This window comes from Engystomops pustulosus, chromosome 3, assembly GCF_040894005.1.
Source record: "Engystomops pustulosus chromosome 3, aEngPut4.maternal, whole genome shotgun sequence".
Classification (NCBI taxonomy): Eukaryota; Metazoa; Chordata; class Amphibia; order Anura; family Leptodactylidae; genus Engystomops; species Engystomops pustulosus.
Genome location: NC_092413.1, coordinates 151754060 through 151770478, shown reverse-complemented (window position 1 = coordinate 151770478; position 16419 = coordinate 151754060). Strand labels below are relative to the sequence as shown.

The 16419-nt window shown below is 39.1% G+C and overlaps 1 long non-coding RNA gene across 2 annotated transcripts; it reads right to left on the bottom strand.

The window, feature by feature from the left end:
* Positions 1 to 2631: 2631 nt before the first annotated feature.
* LOC140120589 (uncharacterized) lies at positions 2632 to 8884 on the bottom strand. Of its 2 annotated transcripts, none has more exons than XR_011853891.1 (3): positions 8808 to 8884; positions 8096 to 8208; positions 2632 to 3187 (listed from the first exon to the last, which is right to left on the bottom strand). It is a non-coding gene; the product is annotated as an uncharacterized lncRNA (long non-coding RNA). The 2 variants fall into 2 exon arrangements; XR_011853893.1 differs by lacking the exon at positions 8808 to 8884 and adding an exon at positions 8723 to 8798.
* Positions 8885 to 16419: the final 7535 nt, after the last annotated feature.

Genomic DNA, 16419 nt, shown 5'->3' with positions numbered 1-16419 from the left:
TGCCCGCCCCAGACATATAATTAATGCCCACGGCCAGCCCCAGATATACAATAATGCCCCCCCACCCCAGACATTTAATTAATGCCCCCTGCCTGCCCCAGAAATACAATAATGCCCCCCAGACACATAAATAATGCCCCCTGCCAGCCCCAGATATAGAACAATGCCTCCCGCCATATAAATAATGCCCCCTGCCAGCCCCAGATATAGAATAATGCCTCCCGCCATATAATTAATGTCCCCTGCCAGCCCCAGATACAGAATAATGTCCCCCCCCTGCCCCAGACACATAAATAATGCCCCCTGCCAGCCCCAGATATAGAATAATGCCCCCGTCATATAATTAATGCCCCCTGCGGGCCCCAGATACAGAATAATGTCGTCGTCCCCCTGCCAGCCCCATATATAGAATGCCCCCCGTCATATAATTAATGCGCCCTGCGGGCCCCAGATACAGAATAATGTCCCCCCCCCCTGCCCCAGACACATAAATAATGCCCCTGCCAGCCCCAGATATAGAATTCGCCCTGTCATATAATTAATGCCCCCTGCGGACCCCAGATACAGAATAATGTCCCCCCCCCTACCCCAGACACATAAATAATGCCCCTGCCAGCCCCAGATATAGAATTCGCCCTGTCATATAATTAATGCCCCCTGCGGACCTCAGATACAGAATAATGTCCCCCCCTCCCCCCTGCTCCAGACATGTAATTAATGTCCCACTTTCTATAATTAAAAAAAAAAACATAATATTCACCCCTTTGGCGCAGGTTTCTTCCTGTCTTCGGTGGCTTGGTGTAGAGGTGCGGGATAGTGACGTGGAGCTGCAGGGAGGGCCGGACAGCTGACGTCTGGTGAGTGTCAGCCTCCTCCACACTACACAGGTCGCGCAATGACGTTGATTGCGCGACCTGTGTAGCTGCCTGTATACACAGACGCAGAAGCAGAGGTGGGTACAATGGCCAGTCCGCCCCTGGTCATTTGTGATGCTGAAATATAGGTTATGCCACATTTTCCGTTGATCTATAAATCCAGGTGGGGACTTATACCTGAGACCTTTAGTGAGTAGGCCGTAACCTATAGTTGAACTGGGGAAAGGATGTAGAGTCTCTCCTGTGTTTAGAGTCTCTCTCTCATAATTTAGATCATATCACCACACCTTCCCCTTTTATATATTGGCACGGGATTATTGATGCATTCATCAATATCCCACCCCAATTTCCATTTTTTCTTCCTGGCGGGCCAATCCCTTCGGCACTGCCGTAACTGCTCCCTTTCTTGTGCTGTATGGGGAATTCATATTGCTGTAATGACAAACTACGCCTCAGCAATTTCCCGTTATCACAGCTAAGTGGATTGTGATCAGTCACTACTGTGAATCTGCACCCATACAGATAAAGCTGTAGCCTCAGTAGTGCCCATACAATAACTAAACATTCTTTCTCCACTGTGGCATAGAGCACCTCTCTTGGTAGCAGCTTTCTGCTCAGATAAATTATGGGATGTTCCTCCCCTTTGGAGTTCACCTGACTGAACACACAAACACTGTCTGTACCACAAATTGACAATACACCTGGAAAGTGGCAGGTGAATTTTTCATACCAAGAGGCATCACTATGTATTTGTAGAGTCCAAATGGAGTGATAAAGGAGGACCTCTCCTGAGCCTCTTTGGACATGGCGATATGCCAGTATCCAATAATCAGGTCCATAATTGTCATGTACTTGGCACTGGCGAGCTGATCCAGCAACTCATCAGTGGTGTAATCTACAGCAGGGTCCTGGGGCCCTAGGCAACAGTGTAGTAAGCCTCCTCCTTCCAATGTCCACACAGAGCAGAGACGGGAGTTGAAGAGGAGCCAACAGAAGTGAATATTTTTTTCAGTTTTATTTGCCTTCTATGGAATCTCCTACACAATCAAATTGTCTGCTCTGGGGTTTCCAGTATAAATACAGGCAGTATGTAAATACAGGTATGTATGTAAGTCGAAGCTGTATATTTTATAATTGTATTCCAGACAAATTCTTTTTTGTCCCAGTGACAATTGGAGTTTCAAAATTTTTTGTTGTAATGGGACCAAGGATTATCGATAAAGCTACATTACAGACACTATACAGCTGATCATTGCAGTCTGGGACTATAGTTAAGCAATTAGAGAGCTTCAGCAAAGGACACAGTGGGCAGAGGAGTCTGTCTTTAACTAGGGGTCTTCTGTAAGTCGGGTGTCCTTAAGTAGGGGACCGCCTGTAGTCTGCCCTGTGGTCTCAAGCATTATCACTTGTCTTCTGTGGGGTCTTAACCATTATCACTTGTCTGCTCTGGGGTCTCCAACATTATTTCTCATCTGAACCAAAATGTGTATCTCAGCACTATCCCAATACCGGACTATTGTAGGTAATAGATGTGCTAGTGGCCAATTACAGGTGCCTATCTGTAATGATGGAAAATCGTCAAGCAAGAAATGTATAGAGCCGAGCACCTGTATAGATATTGACGATAGAAGTGTGTACAGTGTTAAACATATTTAATATTAAAATATTGTTAAAACATTGTATTTCAGATTTACACAGAATATCATTCACATATGACATAAATATACAGAATATACTATATGTTTTAGATCTCAAGCTGGGCTAAAAAGAGGGGTAAGAAAAGCACTATAGGGCCCAAGTGCACAATTCTTCCCAAAAATTGTGTTTAAAAAAGTAAAAATATACGACAAATGAAGGTATATCCGTGGAGGACGCCGAAGAAAGCTAGATGGACAATTGGCAGTATAGTTGTGAATGTCCAGATGTGGAAAAAATGATGACAGTCTATATGTGTTATAAAAGTGGCGACTGGTAGTAGAAAATTAGCGCAAGCTTATATAGAGTGTGGAGTCAATACGATGTATTGGTGTAGCACTTGGCTTTTATCATAGATTGGTTTTTATCATAGATTGTGCTTGCTGATGAAAAGTAAACGTGGGATATTGCACTCATGGTTTCACCCCGCTATTATTAAGGGGTTCTTGAAGCTAGCCGTCACGGACGTTGCATGTGGGAGCGATCGTCTTGACTCAGCTTCCTGTAAGTTGTTGTGCACATGCGTGAGCCCGCTGTGCTTTGTGGGATTATGTCTGCCGTATCCCAACCAACGTGCCTCCCAGTAGTCCAAATCCACAGGTGCAACGGAGGTAATCCTGTAGGTATAAATAAATGTTAGCACCTGTTAAAAGTTGTCTTAGATGCTTCATATAATAGAGTGTCCTCTTTTTTTGGCGTCTTTTTCTGCGTTAATCTCCACGGTAACCGTCTAAAAAGATAGTTTAAAATAAAATCGCTAAACGCGTTTTAAAGCCTCCTCTTGGCTTTTTCCTCAGTAGCTGAATGTTAGTTAATCGCCCATGTTGCCTGTTTTATACAAAAAAGGAGCTAAAACCCGGCCTGGATCTTTAAAGAGAACCCATCAGGCAAAATAACCCCCCTAAACTAAATATATTTTCACAAACTGCCATTAGAAAGCATTGCCTCTATCACTTCATTGTCCCTCTACATGCCTGTAAACTTAAGCAATGAGGTCCTAAAGCTGTATGTAAATGACCTGTGAAATGTCGGGTTTTCTGAAGGCCACACCCCCATTTCCGTCGTGTGCATGCCGGCGTCGATGAGCCACAATCCGCATTTTCGGGGAAAATTGGCGAAAAACTGTAGTATTCGGGTAACCCGACGGAAAAACGTGATTCGGGCCCTTTGTAAATGACCCTCAATGTGTTTTACATTAAAATAAAGGTTTCTGTAAACCACAAACTTAAAATATGATCACTTTCCTAGCACTGCTCTACCCAATTTAAACCTGCTCCTAAACCTTCAAAGGTTTATGATATGGCACATTCTGAGAACAAAGTACATTTTAAGGCCTGGAATTAAACTTGTTGACTTGTGAAGATAGAAGACAGCTGAGATTGCAAACTAATTGTAATGCATGATTACTTTTCCCCCACAGGATTTAATACTTTAAGGATTGCTTTATTGAGTTTAGTAAATAGCAAGGAAATGAGGTGATTCACACAACATGGAAAGCTATAATTTGTTAAGTGCATTTCCTTTTTAATAAATTATATTAGAGCAAATACAGTAGACAATTTACTAAGGTCCATTGTACAATATTGAGATGCAAATTATGACTTCAAAACAAGTATGTGACTTTTCCTGCATTTGTTTCAAGAGCTGAGCACAGTTATGGCTTGACAAGCTTTGCTGACATCTCAAGAGAAGAGCAAATATGATTGGAGAAAACTTCACAAAGCTAATTTTAGTTAAACTAAGATATGAGATACTCTTATAGTGATACTTGGAAAAATTGGATTGGATGTGCTTAGATCAAAGTCCAAGTATCATTGAATAGAATAAGAATAAATGAAATTATATATATATATATATATATATATATATATATATATATATATATATATATATATGCATAAAGGGCAAAAATACTCCTTGGACCACTAATAATTTCAGAAATATCTACAATCTATTAAAACTATTTGTGGGTTAAAAACCCTTATACATATTACAAAACTATACCATCAATAATAAATGAAAAAAATTAATAATGAAACATACAAACAAAAAGATCACAATTAATAAAACATAATAGTCTAAAATAATATGCGTGTAGTGTTGCATATATTGCATAAATTAGTAAAATCTAGGCAACATGTTACTTAGGGTATATGGTGAGAACCAAAAAAAGGCAAAAATCAATTGATTTGCAGAATTTATATTTCTCCTACAACCCCTCCACAAAAAAGTGAATACATTTTCAGCAATATGGCACAGCCACCACAATATGGTATCACTGAAAAAATGCATCTCATCCCGCAAACAAATAAGTCCTCACATAGCAACGTTAACAGAACAACAAATATTTTATAGTTCGCAAAAGTCGATAAACCAACTAAAAAACATTCAAGTCTGTAGTGCAAAACTGGCTATTGCATGGTGCTCCTTCCCTTCTGTGCCTCGCTGTGCACCCATACAACAAGGAACATTCACATGTGGGGTGTCTCCGTATTTGGGAGAAATTGCAATAAGATAGGTTTTCTCTTTTTATCTTTTATGAATGTATACATTTTAGGGCTCAATGAACATATTACTGACAAAATCGGATCATTCTAAATTTCACCTTCCTAATTCTCACCTTTCTCATAGTTTGAGGGGTTGCAGATTTAAAAAAGGAGTGATGTATTGGGGGTTTATAATATTATATATTTCAAATCGCATTAAAAACAATAATGATCCCCAAAAAAGTAAATTCTGAAATCTCCTTTAAAATACAGAAAACCGATGTACAATTTGTAAGTCACGTGACATCAAAATCACTTTAAAAGGTAAAATGCTGACAAAGGCATTTTTAAAATCACATTCCGCGTGACAATTTCTCTTTAAGTTATAAACTGGCTGCATCCTAGAGGGGTTAAGGATGGTAAATCTACCAAAAACTGTAGAAAAATTAACTAGCGACATACATACCCCAAAAAAACTGTTTAACAGAAAATTAATCATGCATCTCTGTGAGTAAAAATGATTATGAACTGGTCTAAATTACTTATGATTTATTGTATTAATCAATGGAACATATTCAGCTTACAGAGCAGCTTAAGGGATTAACTACTGCAGGGATCAGTGTTGTACCCATTTCTATACAATCCATTTCTCTAGAAAATGACAGCCACATTACCAGAACCATAATGTAATAAAAAAAATACTACAATTGTGTAAAACCAACAACCTATGATTCTAGTGAAATAAGTGCTGAAAGAAGCACATAAAGCCAGGTAGCTGCTGCCAAGGGAAACATATACTGGACTTCATACAAACATTATTAAAAAATATATATATTAAGTGTGTCCAATAACTGAATGTGCTGATGCACACTTGCCACCCCAAAAAGTTGTATATTCTCAATTTCCTTTAGAAGAAATATTAAAAGACTAATCATTTTTATGTCATCAGTATTTCACACAATTCATCTATAGGGAAAAAATACTTTACTGATAAAATATGAATCCAAACAAAATGTAGACCTGTTATTTTTTGCTGAATACAGAAATATAGTATAAATCATGCTAGTTGGGCTGACGTTAGTGGACGGCAAACCCTGTGGTAAAGGGGCCCCCTGCATGTTGACCGTTGTGGCCAGAGGATGTATTTCTTTCTTTCTAAGTCCTTTGACCTGCTGGCCATCATTGAAACATGGCTCCAGCAGGATGACTCCGCCTCGGTTGCGTCATTGTCTTATGGTGGCTTACAGTTTTATTACTGCTCTAGACCTGAGAATAGGCAGGGAGGAGGGGTAGACATACTACTCTCACCAAATTTCACTTTCCCTTCCTCCTGTACCCTCTCCTACTCTCACATCTCCTACACCCTCAGACTTTTCTATCCATTCTCTCTTTGTGTGGCTGTAGTATACCGTCCTCCTGGCTCACCCTATCAGTTCCTTGACCCCTTTTGCCTCTTGGCTCTCTCACTCTCTATCCTGTGACATTCCAACCATAATCATTGGAGACTTCAACATCCCTGTTAACACTCCCATTTCCCCACCTGCCTCTCAGCTCCTAGCAGTAACTATTTCTCTAGGTCTTTCACAACTCTGTGATTCCCCCAATCATAATGAGGGAAACATCCTTGATTTGGTGTTCTCCTGACCCTCTTAAATATCTAATTTTACCAATTCTTCATTTCCACTTTCTGACCATAACCTCCTTTCTTTTACTCTCAATAATCCTTCACCATCTCTGAATCCTATCACTAATCGCTCATACCGGAACCAACGTGCAATAGATACTCAGCAGGTTTAAAATGAAAATCTTTTGTACATAAAATATATTTGTCATTTTGTCAAATTCAGAGACCAATAACTTTTTCACACTTCGGTGTAGGGACCTATGTAAGGTCTGTAAGGTGTTATTTTTTGCGGTACTTGCTGGTGTATTACTTTATATCAATTTGGGACCTATATGACTGTTTGATCATTTTTTATTCCAATATTCATTTATGGAAAAATGGGGATAAAGTGTTGATTTGGACATTTGTCCTCTATTTTCCATTACGATGTTCACGGCTGTGAATAATCTTTTTTATATTTTGATAGAATGGGCATTTTGGGATGCAGCAATACCTATCATGTTAAAAAAACCTTGTTAATTTTTTTAAACCTTTATTTCAGACCCTCCAAGGTACCTTAACCCTGTAGGGTCTGATTGCTAATACTATTAACTGCAATACTACTGTATTCCATTATATTGCAATGTTACTGCTGATCTCTGCTGATAGTCTGCCATCTGCTGTCTATTAGAGATCATTACACATGGCAAGCCTACAAGTCTCAATGAGACTGTAGGCTGCCATTGCAACGAACACCACCCTACAATGATGTTACGTGGGGGGGACTTTGCGGTTCGACCATGGCGGCGCCCATGAGATGGAGAAAGCTCAGCCCGTGACCTCTCTCCATACACCAGCACCAGGACATTATATTACTTTGTGGTGACCGTAGGGGTTTAAGAGGCCTATACTGAAATTTATATAGTAAAATGCCTATAAACTCCAGTGATAACTACTGGAGTTCAATAATGTGTATTTACAATTACAATTCAGTAAAGGGGTGTCATAGAAAATGGAGTAAAATATCAAGGCAGACTTGGAGGTGTACTAACTATATTTATGAAATAGCTCATAAATTTGGTATAAGTCAACACCATCCAGCTTAACTGACTTCAAAAAGCACCAACAAGTTGTTTCGAGACATTGTGGTTTTGTGCAGGCCTCTAGAGGTGGTTGAGGAGGCCATGGCTTCTGGTCAAAAACAGTTCCTTTGTAGGAAAGAAAAGTCCTTCTCTGGCTAATATCATGCCCAAGGTTTTCCCTTACCTTGGGCAGTGTTGGGACATTGTGTATGTTTGCAAACCCAAAGTACTGTAACAAGGTAACTTATACATCAAAATCACCTATAACTCTAACAGGCACCACTTTACTCTTTGATACGTATAGTACACTAGGGGGAGTGAATTACAATCATTGGAGGAGACTAGTTAATGCACCTGATGTTTGGGCCAACAAGTCATATCCAGGCGGAAACCTTTCCAACCATCCACCCAGGAGTGGTGTTGCTATGTCTTGTGTTCCTTGTGTCCAAATGATGAACCACCTGTCCCTGTGCCAGATAAAATACATCTAAATTTGTTATTACACATCAGCAAACAGGTCAATCTCATTTGTGACATTTCTTTCCAGCATAGCATGGGGCACAGATATACAGGTGCATCAGCTGTAGTCGTGATATGTCAGCATCCAATGTCCTGTTATAATTTTATGGTGTATGGATAAACAATTAATCATAGTGACATTTTTAGGGAAGGAGCATTGTGAATCGATGTCACAATATTTGTATCTCACAGTTGATATTTGTTGTAAAATACAAACACCCTGTATTCTGAGCCACATTAATGACTCTGTATCTAAAAGTAACATAGCAGTGTATATAAAGTAGTGTACTTAGACAGTATTACAAGGTTTGCCTCCAAACATAAAACAGATCAGATCTCAGATCCCATTAGTCGTATATGAAAATAAGATTTGAAGTCATTGTCAGCTTTGCACAGTTCAGTTATCCCTTTCCATCTCTGAAGCTCACATATAAATTATTTAAATCATAATCGTAGGATTACTAATAGATATGTTAAATCCAGTTCATCTGCACATTGATACAGGAGTAGTTATTACAGAGACAGTAATGACTAAACACCCCCCTACATCGGCTGGAATCCATCAGCAGGACAAGTGATGTCACACGAAGTCCCGAGTTCAGTTGCCTGTGGGTCACATGACCTGTGGATCCTGGCTGCAAACAATAAACTTCAACAGGGATAATATAATATGGGTGATTCTATTAGGGTCTTATACCTACTGCTTATGGCTCTTTCATATTGGCGTGGTGCTCAGCTTCAGTTGCGCATCCGTCTCCGTTTTTCTTCTGTTTTGTCTCCGTAATGCTTCCGTTTTGTTTCATTGTCTGCAACAAAAAAGCTGAATGTTTAACATTGCTTTGAAAACATCACACGTGTTTTTTCAGTCCATCAGTGAAAAAAAGTCAGTTTTTTCAGGGGAGACCCATTGACTTCTATTGCCCTCTGTAATCCGTATCAGTGAAAAAAATAGGACATATTTAATTATTTTTTCCACAGATCAGTGAAAATATAAGCTAATGTGAAAACTCCAATAAAAAATCAATGGCTTTGTGAGGCATCCGTGGAAATCACTGAATCACAGACGTGACCTTACACTGTTGAAGTTTAGTCCAAGTGGTCAACCTATTTAAAGGACAACTACCACCAGGATGAATAAGAATTACCATTGGTTGCCTGTTTGTGCCTGGTATTTCAACAATAGCAAAACAATGCAACCTGGCAATTAGTGGTTATTTACATGTGTTTTCCTCCACTAAGACGCATAATGTGATGTGATGTCTTCTTAACAGAGGTTTATAAGATGACTTACCCAGTATCACCTTTTCCCCAAATTTAACAAAATGGTTTAATAACAACTTCAAAATGTTCACAACTTGCAAAACTCTACATGTAAAAAAAATGTCATTCCCTACACAATGTTTACACGAAAAGAAGGAACTATTCAATTTATGATCTGAAGAATTCTAACCTTTATGAACTTAAGAAGTATGGAAAAGCTCAGATAATAATAATTCCTTTATTTATATAATGCACACAGATTACACAGCACTGCCCAGAGCTTACCAGATCAGTCCCTGTCCCTATGGGGCTCACAATCTAAATACTACATTACATGTTTACAAAATTTGGAGAACTGCGAAATCAGCCACCATCATTTCAAAATAAGTTAATATTTTGTCCTAATATTTTGTCCACACTAAAGGGCAAAACAGATGATTGACGGAAATTTGAAGTAAATTTACAGTATTAGAAAAACATGGCTGTTTATTCCAGAAACAAGAGTAACTCCTGTCCACAGGTTGCAGACTTCCCCATTCAATTCAATGAAACTACATTACCAGACACAACCACAACAGCAGTGTGTTTCTAATAGTAGCACATCTATCTTTATAGTCCATAGGTTACAGATGTAGCACTGGTTAACGTGCTTGAAAGGGAGTTAACTCAATTAGTATTCACTAACACTACAGACTGTTTTATCATGTCTGCTTAACAGGTTAAAAGGAAACCTGTCAGGGCAATTTGGGACACAAAACCACATAGAGGTCCTTGTGGTTTAGTGTCCCAAATCAACTTTTACCAAGTCCCGCCATGTCCGTGATAAAAAAAAAACTTTATACCTAGAGATTGACGAGTTGCATTGGACTCATCTCTCGTGCTCCCTGCACCATCGCAGTTCTGTGATGAAACTGGAGCGCTCGCTGCACCCTGGCTGCATTGTGCAAACACCATACCTACGGTGCCTGTGCAATGAAGACGCAGTGAAGGACACACAGAACAAGGTAAGTATAAAGGTTTTTATTTTACTAGCAGACTTAATAAAGGGCGATTTGGGACACCAAATCACCGGTCCATTAGTATCCCAAATCGCTCGGGCAGGTCCTCTTTAAGCCAGTTGTTCTACATCTGTACTCATTGGACTTAAACAGCTCATAGAAGTTTTGTTAGTTAGAGCCAGTGGCGTCACGCGTGCACGGTCACGCGCATGGTGCGCCGAAGCTGCTTCAGATACAAAGATGTTTAAAACCACGATACAGTGTTTAAACCACGATACAGCGGTTTATGAAACTAACGAAAATAAGCTCCGGCACCAGCTCACCCTGAGCTGGTGCTCAGTATTTGCAGCTTACACCTACTATTTCATGTGGTCGGTTTCCTTTAAAACACTGCACATTATTGTCAATGACTGTGCAACTTTTGGAAATGTTGGCATGCGGCACATGGGATACCTAATACAAATGGCAAGACTCTTGGTTAATTAACAAACTATGCCAGATTGCATGGGAACATTAAGAAGGAGCAGTCACATTCATTTAACTGTTCTTCTTTAAAAACAATTCTAATGAAAATTAAAGTAATCCCAGCGATGAAGACATAATCATCAGGGAACATTAAAAATATACAAAAAACTGCTGCTGAGTCGCCCCAGCTATCCAAAGGACTTTAGAATTACACAATTAGACGTGTTGGCGTCTACATTAGAGGAAAGCAGAACAACCTTCACTGATAAGGAACTTTAGATTTCAGGTCACGGATTCTGCAGTTCAGTTTCCTATGACAATGTGCTGCACATAGTTATCATACTTTATTACAAATAAATACAATACAATGAGATGGTCTCCTTCAGTGAAATACCTTTGTGTTCAGAGTCTGTGATTATAGAACTGATCCGGACCATTAACCTCTTAGATGCCATGTCCAGCTGATACCAAAACATCTGAGAAGCTTGTTTCAGTTTTACTTTTACTTACTGTAATGGAAAATTTCTCCTGCTTAAAGATAATGCATGTTGTCCAATTCCCATAGTATTTGTAAGCCATTTGAAGGCTCCCAGGTCTGTTGATCACACATTACTGGTGAATCCTTTATGTGGCAGTAATACCACACATCCCATTCTTATATTATACATTCTAAGGGTTAGGGCAGTACACAGTAACCTGAGTGACCATAAATTAGATTGGACAGGGCAAAGAGAGTGGATGGCAGAATGTTGGATCAGAACTCTTTTAATTTATTTTGATTTTACATTGAGATTATCCCTTTTAAGCCCAGATGTTATGGGATTTTAGCATTTCAGTTTTTCACTCCCTTCATTTCACAAGCCATATCTTTTTTATTTTTCTGTGTACACAGCTGTATGAGGGCTTGTTATATGTGGGTTAAATTGTTCTTTTGTAGTGGCACCATTTAATATTCTGTGTCACGTACTGGGACGCTGGACAATAATTCAAAATGTGGTGGAATTGTCAAAAAATGCAACTGTGCTATTTACTGATATAGTTTGTTCTTACAGATTTCACTGTGTGGTCCACCCTATACCACTCCTTTAATTTGGGTCACTACGTTCGCAGAGATTCCATATGTACATAGTTTTTTTTTCATTTTAGACGTCTTTTTCTGTCACAGTCAGACCCCTCTTTCTCACGATCTGTGGATGTCTCATCACTGAGACCTCCACCGATCAGAAAGTTAGGCCCTATACTCTGGTGAGGGCCTAACATGTTTCCTGTTTTCCTTTAAAGCTTTATAGCATATAACACAGGTTACCATTAGCACCTTCTCTTTTTCTGCAATAAACAAAAATTTGCTTAAAAAGTTTAACATGTCATCACATTTTCACTAATACAGATAGTGACAGTTTCCCATAGAACCCTAATAACTAAAAGAAACCCTCTTCTCAGCATGTCATGTGGCCAGTGTGACATTATCTAAGGTTCTGTTATATTTGAAGCGTCTACACAATGTATGTATCCGATTACATGAAATCACAGCAGCCTCCCTGAACTTCTATTTCTACCTATCTTTCATGGAATTCTTCTCCTCATTATTCATGGTGGCATGCTGTGATTTCATGTGATCAAATAATTGGTATTGGTCAATAATTTACCATACATAGAGATTATGATTTGGCCCATTCTGAATAGCTTGTAGCTTATATTTAATTGTATGTTACAATTATGGCTGTAAAATTATACATATGAATACAACTAGCCCAAATGTATCAATTAGTGAGAAAAATATATATCACTATTAACTAATAAGAAAGTTTAACCTTCATGATGATTTGTGTTATTCACTTGTAGCCGCACTGTTTTTACATGAATATTTAGATCATTGGTATAACCCTCCAGTTATGCTATTTGTTCATACTGGTAAACATCATACATTCTGGTTTTCAGAAGAGAGCAATCCTAAACATTATTGACCATTTGTTTTGCTTCTTGGGTCTGTTTCCTCATCTCTGTCCTATAGTACCTGAACCCTCTTTCCTTACCTGTACACAGCTACTTACCTGTAATAGCTAGGCATACACTCAAGGCAAGTTGTGGTAGACAACATAAACAGTACAGACAATGTTTTTTGTGTGATATGGTTTTAGACGCTGTTCATAGAGGTATAACCCGCTGTCATGTTATCATGTTTCCACTCAGAACACAGCTACAGGATTGGCACAGGATAGACAAAAGACATCCAAGTGGACCTCCAATTGTCTCTACACAAGTATCTGCAGATTATTTAAGTGATTGCAGTGCAGTAAAAAAAATGTGACTTACAGTTAACGTCACTGACTGTAATTTTACACATATTCTTTCTTTTCCACTCAGTCCAATCTGTAAGTTTTTTCAACATACAGCTGGAAACATATTTGGCTCTGGGTCCAACCTGGTAACTGTAATGTCTGTAGATGATTGTGTGAAATAATCCAAGGACAAACATTAGTGTAAAGTGTCAGCATTACTATGCTGTAGATTATACAGTATAGAATAGTAGTACTGTACTATGCCAGTGTATAATGGATGAGTACTAATAACACACTGTGCCTTTAGATACATGATAAGAGCAGTTGTACCATTATGTGCCTGCAGAGACAAACTTTACACTTTTCTTCACTCTTCCCTCATCTTACAATAGGTATAGCCACAGGATGAGGATGTAATGCAGATCAGACAAGCTGTATTACATCAGTCTAAATAAGGAGGAAAGCATATACAAAGTAATATGCAAGGAATGAGGGGAGAAATCGCTTTCATCTTACAAGGGATCAGTGGTCCTCTCATGGGCTTCAGGAGAAGAAATGTGTACAGGGATAAAACTGTGTTGATACTTAAAACAAAGTCTTAAAATACGAGCCGGTTGTAAGTGCTCTGAAAATGAAAGAAGATCGTAGCTTGAACCTCAGGGCATGTATTAGTAAATTCCCAGGAAATATTGTCATATGTAAAATGCCCAAATTGCCGCTTTTCCACCATTTTGCCAGCCATAAAAATTTGAACAAAACGGTGGTGATAAAAAGGTGGTTCAAAATTTTATCTTACTGTATTATTTGGACCACCCACTGGAATCCCGCAAAACAGATAGAAAATAGTACAACTACATCAAACATGGCTTCTGAATCGTAAGAATGAAAAGAACAAATTGCAAAAATTGAAAGGGGCCTAAATCTTAAATACCGCCCCACACGTAATCTCCGTTCCTTACGGGACCTACAGCTTCACTGTAACCGCTCTTCTCACAACCGTATTCAGGACTTCTCATGTGCAACTCCCATACTCTGGAACTCTCTACCAAAATGTATCCCCCACTTTCCAAACCTTCAAACATAACCTGAAAACCCAAGTGTTCAGGATCGACTACAATACAAAATGGGGCTTATTAAGGCAGGCCGTCAGACGATCTGACGGATATGGACAAACCGCGGGATTTAACTTTAAAATTGTGTTCCAAGCCAAGCACTTACATAGACCGGGAAGAAGAAAGTGAACTCCAGCGGACCTGATATGCAGGATATTGGGCGCGCAATCTTAGTGAATCCTGGCAGAGTTCATACATTCCGGAACGGGCATCGCACAGGGACCGGGTAAGTAAATGTGCCCCATTAAGTGCACTGCTCTGTTCCTTTACCTCGTGTCTCCATCTTCCCTCTGATAGAGATTTTTATCTGGGGCTCAAACTCCCCCATTGCAAGGTGACTTTCAAATTAACTTTCATGGCTGCCCGTTACCGGGACAAGAGTACAAAACCAAGACACACCAGTTTCTTAGTGAATGTAGAATCTTTCTCCAGTTTATTAGTGCCCAGTTGTATATATCAAACAGAACATCATCATCAAAGGGGCTTGAACAGAAGACTGCAATACTATTGGCCATAATGAATTTACCTGGACATTCTCTGAAAAGGTTATTAAATCATAAACTATTTCTTCTCAGAGGCCTTGTTTATACTAATTGCCATGAGAAGAAGACTCAGGCCAGCCAAAACATAAGATAAGCAGGTGCTAGAGGAAAAATATAGGACAAGAGTAAAGGACAGACTGGCTTCTCATTAAATGTCGAGGGGAATTAGCTGGCAGACGAGCAAGCAGGTTACATAAAAATGAAGTTTGAATCAAGACATTAGCTGGACAGTGCTTGACCCCTGCATGACCCCCGGCTAATAACAAAATGGCCGCTGTTTGGTTCTCTTGGTCCAAGATGGCCGCTGTAGAGGAATATATCACTAACACCTCCCATATAGATTGTGTCTCCTGATCTCTGTAGTTTTGTATTTTGTTCTTGCATTTGTTCTTGTGTTAATGTATGTGAATTATTTACATGGAATTAATGGCGCTCTATAAATAAATAATAATAAAAAGCCCCAACAGGCCTCATCCTTAAGGTGTTACTATTAGGTTAGCAGGACAGTACAATGCAATAAAGGAAAGCCGGATACTCTTTTGTTTATGTGCCAGTATTAGAACTCTGAGATCAGAGGATCAGGTTCAGAAGACATCGATGTATAATTCAACTAGGAGAACCTAGATTAATGTAATTAGAATATATCTCCTACCCATTTGGCAATCTTCCCACATCAATATATCATTGGAACAGACACATACTCAGCTCTTTTCAAAGAAGCAGCAAATCTTTACCATTTCTAGTGTAGCAGAAATGTTTACATTATGTTACGATTTTCTTTTAGATAAAACATGGGTAAATTCTAGTTTTCTCATCTTTTAATAGATTATTGGACAGGAGAATTAGGGCAGATCTCTGGAAAGTAATGTACATAGGGAAAAGGTAAAGTAGATCAGTCAATCATCACAGCCAGTGTCCAAATCTACAAATACAACAATCCTTCCAAATTCTACCTATTATTGATGCAGAAAATGATTTTAATCCCAAAAATAAAGTATACAAACATAAACAAGAACCCAATATAATAATACAAACCAACTAATAGCCATCAAGTACTTTAAAAAATGATCATTAGGACAGCACATAAAGCTGACGTTTTTTAATAAATATCAATAAATGGTATATTTTAGAAGGTGTTTGATTAATGCAGTAAAATAACATGAGCAGTCAATCCAACTGTAACTCTTGTGGGAGATTTGGCCCAGTAGAGACCGTGGTAGTGGGGTGCTGTGATGCAGTTCAAGACAGTGACACCAAGGTACAGTCCAAAACAGGTCTCGCCTGCGTTTATTGCAGTAGGAACAAAATAAAACAGCCTTCACATTCAGGCATCAAAACAAATAATATCCTACCCGTCAGGGTGCTAACTATACAGTGATTCTCTAACTCCCCACTAACAAAAAATCACTTGGCTGCTCCAGGCACAGAGGTCAGGGCTGTGTGCTCTCCAGCCTCCTTCCAGAGAGAGACAACACTTCCAGCTCTGCTGAGCGGTTTAAAAAA